Source organism: Rutidosis leptorrhynchoides, chromosome 2 (genome assembly GCF_046630445.1).
Source record: "Rutidosis leptorrhynchoides isolate AG116_Rl617_1_P2 chromosome 2, CSIRO_AGI_Rlap_v1, whole genome shotgun sequence".
NCBI classification, from domain to species: domain Eukaryota; kingdom Viridiplantae; phylum Streptophyta; class Magnoliopsida; order Asterales; family Asteraceae; genus Rutidosis; species Rutidosis leptorrhynchoides.
In genome coordinates this window covers 488,642,374-488,650,558 of record NC_092334.1, presented here as the reverse complement: position 1 = coordinate 488,650,558, position 8,185 = coordinate 488,642,374, and positions in this window count along the sequence as shown.

Sequence of the window (8,185 nt, the reverse complement as noted above, 5' to 3'; positions counted from 1 at the left end):
AAAATGGTAAAGTGATTTATAAATAAGAATAAATTATCAATCATTGAGAACTAGACAAAGGATAGTGGAAGATTGAATCTCATAAAGACTCGATTGATCTATTTAGTTTCAAACGTACAAAAACGTTTTCAGTTTAAAAAGAACTTTATTATTAAAACGTATATAACTTTTATAAATATCTAGAACCACTTTTGACAACTCATTACTTAACTAGTATGATAAAGATAACGATATTTATATTTTATTTTATTAAATATATATAACGATTTAAATTAATATTATATATATTTATACGCGTATTATACGTACATAGCTTTATACTTTTACTATACTTAAACTTTACCTTTATTTTATTTTTACTTTACTTTAACTTTAATAATTCACTTTAATAATTCATACTTTAATAATTCACTTTAATAATTCATACTTTAATAATTCACTTTAATAATTCATACTTTAATAATTCACTTTAATAATTCATACTTTAATAATTCACTTTAATAATTCATACTTTAATAATTCACTTTAATAATTCAAAAATCTATTATAAATAGAATTCAATAGGTTTCATTATTTCATAGAAACTTGAAAATATTTTTCTCTAAACTCTCTCAATCGATTTACATATATATATTTACTCCGTATTATTTCAAGATATTATTAGTATACATAAAATATTACGACGGAGTGCTGTCCGAGTGATTTCAAAATTGTTTTTCGAGTAGGATAGGATTAAGGAAATTATGGGTTATAGCTATGGAGGTGATTGAGTATGGTTCATGGGTATGCTCGTGAGGTCAATATAGTGTTTATCATTTCCGTTGCATCTACGTACCTTTCCTGCAATATTGAATCTCAATATTGATACGTGAGTACTCATAATTTAACTTTTACATACTAATAGTGTATCCCTGACTAGTGCTCGAGTATTTAGAATTATGCATGCTTGTACTTTTGATATTGCCCTTAGACAGGTTAGGTTGAATATTGAATTAGTTACACTTGCGGTTGAGATAAGGTATAAGATATGCATGTCCTTGGAAAGCTAGTGAAAAATTAAGGACTTTTCCTTTAGATATCGAATGGTTTCGATGAACGGATTAGAAGTTATAATCAATTGAATTTTCTATATTTTTATTAAAAATGATTATTATCGTCGTTTTTATCGTCGTTCAAGTTTTATCTTATTATTATCATTATTATTATCTTTATCAATAAAATGGATTTATCATTAAAAATTGTTATTTTTTTTTTATTATTACTATCGTTATTATTGTTAAAGTTATAATTAGTATTATTATTATTATTATTATCCAATTATTATTATTATTATTATTATTATTATTATTATTATTATTATTATTATTATTATTATTATTATTATTATTATTATTATTATTATTATTATTATTATTATTATTATTATTATCATTATTAATATATATATCATTATTTAAAAATGGATATTGTCATTGTTATTATTATTATTACTATATTATCATTAAGATAATTATTAGTATTATCGTTAAAAATGTTATAGTAACTATCATTATTAATATTAGTGTAATTAAAACAAATATTTGTAACACCTAATTATTTTGATTACTATTATTATCATTATTATGAACACGATATAAAAGACGATTAAAAGCAATTAAACGAAACGATTAGGAAATAATGAGTAAGAGTATCATGATGAAATTAAAATATTATAAGATATTGATTTAGATAAAATTATCGTTCTTATTATTTTTATCATTACTATTATTATTAAAAATATCGTTAGTATTAAAACTATCATTTTAACAAAAAATATCATTTTAATAGAAATGTCATTGTTACTATAAAATATCATTATTATTATTATTTTAAATAGAATTATTATTTTAAAGATAATATTAAAAATTATCGTAAATATTAAAGTTATCATAATTAGAATTATCTTTTTATCATAATGTCATCTTAGTAATTATAAATATTGATATTTTTATAATAATTATTATTATTACATAATAATACAACTTTTACTTACTATCATTATAGATATTATTTTATCAAATAAATATGTGATACAAACATATTTTACTACGTGTAATAACTTACTTTAATAATACCTATCATATTATCTTTATGATATTAAATAAACCCTATAAATTTTATTACTTAATATATATAAAAGTATATTATATTATATAAATTTAATATAAAATTTTATTTATTAATAAATAAATTATATTATTTACTCTAATAAATCTTTTAAAAATATTTAACAATATAAAACGACGATATTTAAACTATATATTAATCATGTATAGATTTTGGAAATTATTTTGAGTCAAATTTACTTTTGTTGACTTTTGCATATTAGTCTCGAGCATTAGGATTGTGGTACACTATGACTTGGCCTAATTTGTTAGACAAATATTGACCAACACATAATTATATATAATTAATTTAGGTTCGTGAATCCGAGGCCAACCTTGCACTTGTTCAATGACGTTATATGTATTTTTACTACGAAATACAGTATGGTGAGTTTCATTTGCCTTTTTACCCTTTATATTTTTGGGACTGAGAATACATGCGCTTTTATAAATGTTTGACGAAATAGACACAAGTAATTGAAACTAAATTCTATGGTTGAATTATCGAAATCGAATATGCCCCTTTTTATTAAAGTCTGGTAATCTAAGAATTAGGGAACAGACACCCTAATTGACGCGAATCCTAAAGATAGATCTATTGGGCCTAACAAACCCCATCCAAAGTACCGGATGCTTTAGTACTTCGAAATTATATCATGTCCGAAGGAGGATCCCGGAATGATAGGGGATATTCTTATATGTATCTAGTTAATGTCGGTTACCAGGTGTTCACCATATGAATGATTATTTTTTGTCTCTATGCATGGGACGTATATTTATGAGAACTGGAAATGAAATTCTTGTGGTCTATTAAAATTATGGAAATAAATGATTATGATAAACTAATGAACTCACCAACCTTTTGGTTGACACTTTAAAGCATGTTTATTCTCAGGTGTTAAAGAAATCTTCCGTTGTGCATTTGCTCATTTTAAAGATATTACTTGGAGTCTTTCATAGCATACTTCGAAGAACGTTGCATTCGAGTCATTGAGTTCATCAAAGATTATTATTAAATCAATTTATAGTTGGATAGTGGATATTATGAAATGGTATGCATGCCTGTCAATTTTTGATGTAAAGAAATATTGTCTTTTAAAAACGAATGCAATGTTTGTAAAATATATCATATAGAGGTCAAATACCTCGCAATGTAATCAACTATTGTGAATCGTTTATAATGTATATGAACGGGTCCTTTCAGTTGGTATCAGAGCGGTGGTCTTAGCGAACCAGGTCTGCATTAGTGTGTCTAACTGATAAGTCGTTAGGATGCATTAGTGAGTCTGGACTTCGACCGTGTCTGCATGTCAAAAGTTTTGCTTATCATTTCTAGTCAGAAATCATCTGCTTATCATCCATAGGAAATTACCTGCTTATCATTATTAGTCTAGACACGTCTTGATACATTAATTGCATGAGTAGTGTATAGACAAACTTCATATCTTAGCGTATCTGCTAAATCATATCTTATCGTATCTGTTACTTTAAACTTTACCTGACATACCCCGCAAATTCCTCCGTAATCTATGAAATCTTTTGATCTCTATATATAGATATCCTATGTAAATAGAATACCACCCGATAGCCGAAAAATCATTTTTATATCGAAAATCCTTTATCCAATCGTACGAAATGGAATTTGTCATCAGTTCAAGTCACTCGGATTCTGAAATGGAATCTCACTCAAGCTCCGAAAGCAGTGTGACCGGAATGGATCAACCAATCAGTCATCACCTATTCTGGATGAATTGGGGATGGGTTCGTAGCCTCCTCAATCATTGGAAACAAGAAGAAGGCGATCCTTTCCATCCACCACATTGCCCTCTTGGCGAAGAACCTGAAGCACTTACCGGCGAACCTGTTTGAGACACCATTTTCTCTCTCATTTCCAGGGTATCTCGTCACGATTATATACTACATCAAATTCTAGATTTTATTTATCCGTTCGTTCCGACCGACAATCATCCTGGAATAATAGAAGAAGTCAACGAACTTCACGCTCGGGTAGTGGCTTTGGAGAATATGGTGCAGAGATTACAAACACCAGCAGCAGCACCAGCAGCATAACCAGTACCACCATCATCAACGCCAACAGTACCATTACCACCTCCAACCACAACCGCGTTGTAAACCTCAACTTCACAATCTGTCCCACGAGCATCAACGTCATACGCACCATAAATACCAAGGAGTACCAACAACAATAACTAACGAAGTATTAATTCATAACTTCATTGGAGAAACATTCCGCGGCGATTATATAATCTCTAAAGTCTTAGAGATTATCTAATCTAGCCCTAACCATAAATCAGTTAAGCGAACCAAAATGATAGAAGGAAGAGTAGAAACCCTGACAAAAATGGTGTGTGATTAACAAGTTAAACTTGTTTTACCAACAGCATCAACAGTACCGTCAACGTCACCAGCATCGTCAGTACAGTCAACATCAGAATCAACAACACCTATAACATCACAAACTCCGTCAGTTCAAGAATCACTGTGGACATCATTACGAATCAATAACGTGTATATTGTATCAACAGGTTATGAAGAATTAACTCATTCCCTCTGAAGAAATTATATATATATATATATTATATATATATATATATATATATTTTTTGAAATAAAAAAATAAATCTTTCCGTGCTAAGCTATTGTGTGTGAATCTTAACTACTCAGTTAATTCATATTACAAATATGCAATAATGTACGTCCATCACCCGCGACTTAACCATCGTTAACTACAATCTCTGTCTCAATTCAACAAATTCCAATTCCTAATAAATCAAGTATATATTTGATTTTACACTTCATCATTGATGTAACCGAAACTTTTCAGATAACATCATTCGTACTTTGCGAAGTTCACAAGAATTTAACGAAAACCAACATCACATCTCAACAAATAACGAAGTATTGATTCATAATTTCAATATTATTGAAGAAATACTTATGTAACCTCTAAACCTTCATGGAATTATTCAATTCTAGTTCCAACCGTAAATCGAATGAGTTTAATTTAGTATTAACTCATTAAAATCTATGTTACATCTGAGGAGAATATATACATATATATTTTCATAAAGACTGTAATAAAATTCTTATGTACAAAATATTAATTGTGAAAATTTTTTAACGGGTAGGTAATACCCGAGAGATATATATAAATTCACAATTAATATGTTACATTCTTCGAATCAGATTAAGCAAATTATCAATTATACTTCCTACTTTCACAATAATATACATTCTTTCATAGAAATCAAAACAACCATACTCATTCAAACCCAATTACGTATTCTGATTTTAAAATCTCAGAATTCAATTCGAGATATAACCGGTACCATTACTTTTAGATTCCTACATCTTTCAAAGCTATACTTTGACTTCAAAAGTGTGTTAGAACATCAAATGTATACAAACGATTACAATCTATGTTCAAACCCTTCGAAAATCGCTGAAGACACTTCAAATAATGAGCAATCGAGATGATGATCCAACCACATATTACCCACAGTTATGTACTTAAAAAGCTCTCGAAACCAAAGTCATAATTCAACACATATCTGTGTCAGATCTTTTGGCATTTATTAGCAAAAATAACCTAGCAATTCCTTTGCAAAGTAGCAAATTATATCACAGCTCCAGCAAGACAACTTCGATTTTTTCATTCGGAGTAGCCTTATCATAATTTTGATATATGTGATTACCCTTTTGTTACCGGAGAACCTTTCATATTCCACCACATTAGCAATAAGCTTACCAACAACTTCACTGATCTTGGGCATTCTGAAGAATCTTTATATTTATCGAAACCTCATCATTTACTCATCTGCCTCTTGTAACGAGAATTGTCATACGAATTATTGGGAGTTAGCAATCAGTATTTTAAAATCTCACAGCATGTTGACGCCAACAGTTATACATAACGTCTATTTCCAAGGCTTACATACTTCGAATGTGAAGTTTCTGAAAAACACTCTGAACCGCGAACTAGTTCTCGAAATGCTGATGAAGCAACAAAAAAACTGTAAACGACCTTAGCAGTAAAAATTTTGATGATAAAGATTAGTGTATTAACAAAGCTCAGAAATAGAGAAGTTTTGGAACTGGAAAACGGATTGAGCAAAGTATGAAGGAGGCTGTGGACAAATCACAAAGACTGAACCTGCCTTCAAAGAATCCAAATGATTCAGTGTCTGCTGAAGTCATTAACGAATACCTTGCTCCTGACACTAAACCCTTACAGACAATATTCTTCATCATCCTCTGATATTAGAAATTCTAAGATATCATCGTATCTTTCATTATAAATATCCTCCATATTTCTGAAGATATTTTCATAACTATTCTTATCTGGAATCATTTATCTCTTTGCGCTATCTGTATTACATCAAAAAGGAAACTGTTTAGTTCCTATACTCTGTAAACCTTTGAGTTTAAAATATGAATGTTTTTGAAGTAGTGTTGGAAACTGAAGCATGAGTTAGTATAATATAATGACACTTGATCAACGTGATTATATTACAGTAATTCATGCTGAGTTTCTAAATGGAACGTGATGATTCACAGATCATAACATCATCATGTGCCATGTTATACGACTCTTGTATTCTATTTAACCTCTAAAATATCAAGAAAATATTTCTTGATGATTCGGCCTTTTCCAAGGTATTCTAGTAATTTGACAAGTCAAGATCGTGCCATCACAATTTCCTTCCTAGAACATTAACAATGTTCATTCCGAAAATCATATTTGTGAATTCTGGACCATTACAAGCGGTGCTTAATCGCAAGAAGAAGAAACGAAAGGACAAAACTCTGAAATAGAAATTGGGGTATAAATTGCAGCAAATAAAAGAGAGCATTAACTATGGATGACAATGATTATAGAAGATAGAAACAGAGACTTTGAAATATAAGGGAAGATATAAAGCCCAACGACAAACCAAAAATTATAAACCATATATCGATGCATATAGCAATATAAAGACACGGGAGAACTAGAAACACTATAAACCCAAGAGTATAGTAGAAGTAAATAGATTCTTCCAGCGGTAGATGAAAAAGAAGAATGACCGATATGAAAGTTATAAGTATATCGAGAATCAGAACTGGATGGAGCATATTGATGAATACTTTAAAATATGAGTTGAGGGGGAAAGAATAGAAGGTGATGAAACATGACTAGGAACTTAGAAATCAACAGATTTAACTCACACAATGACGGAATAAGTGAATCAAACCCTCTAGTGAATAGGTTAAGCTTTTTGTGATTAATTTAGTCATACCACAACTAAATCAAGTGTGATTAGATCAACACCTAGAGCTATTATTCACCACCTGGGTGATTTGGGTTGAGAGAGAATCGGAGGAGCTCACCAGATCTGAGTGTGTGTAACAAATGAGAGGCTTAACCTAAAAATGAAGAACATAAGACTTTATATACCCCTGCTGTTGACTCACCCGTACGATTCATCCATCACACATACGAGTTGGCTTCATCAGCCGTACGGGTGATCACTCACTCGTGTCTTCTCATTTAGGTTGTAATTGTGACTTAGCTCAGCATCAACCGTGCGTATGAGCCTGTCAGCCGTACGAGTGAGGCTTCACTCGGACGTCTGACTAAGTCTAACATAGTCAAACATCCACATCTCGTTCCTGCAGTTGCTGTAACCACATACAAACACGAATAGGATAATAACGAACGATCATGGTGGCCTGTAAACTGTTGTACCTGCAATGGACGTGGGTAGATGTCTAGGAACTGCATAAAATGCATCAACAGAAGGTGTGAGTTGTAAGGAAACGAAGGAGGTGAATTTATAAGAAAATCTCCTACAGAACAATTAAAATGGACGATCGCATTTAAAGCGGATCCTAATTCCCTTGATTACCGGAGAGTCAAATCTTATTAAGAAGATTTTCTTCAAATCTCTTGAAATCTGGGAATCAATCATATCTACGTCAAATGATAAGATGAATCTACACTTACTCATTTCACTCTTCTATGTTAGCTTCATTCGAACTCT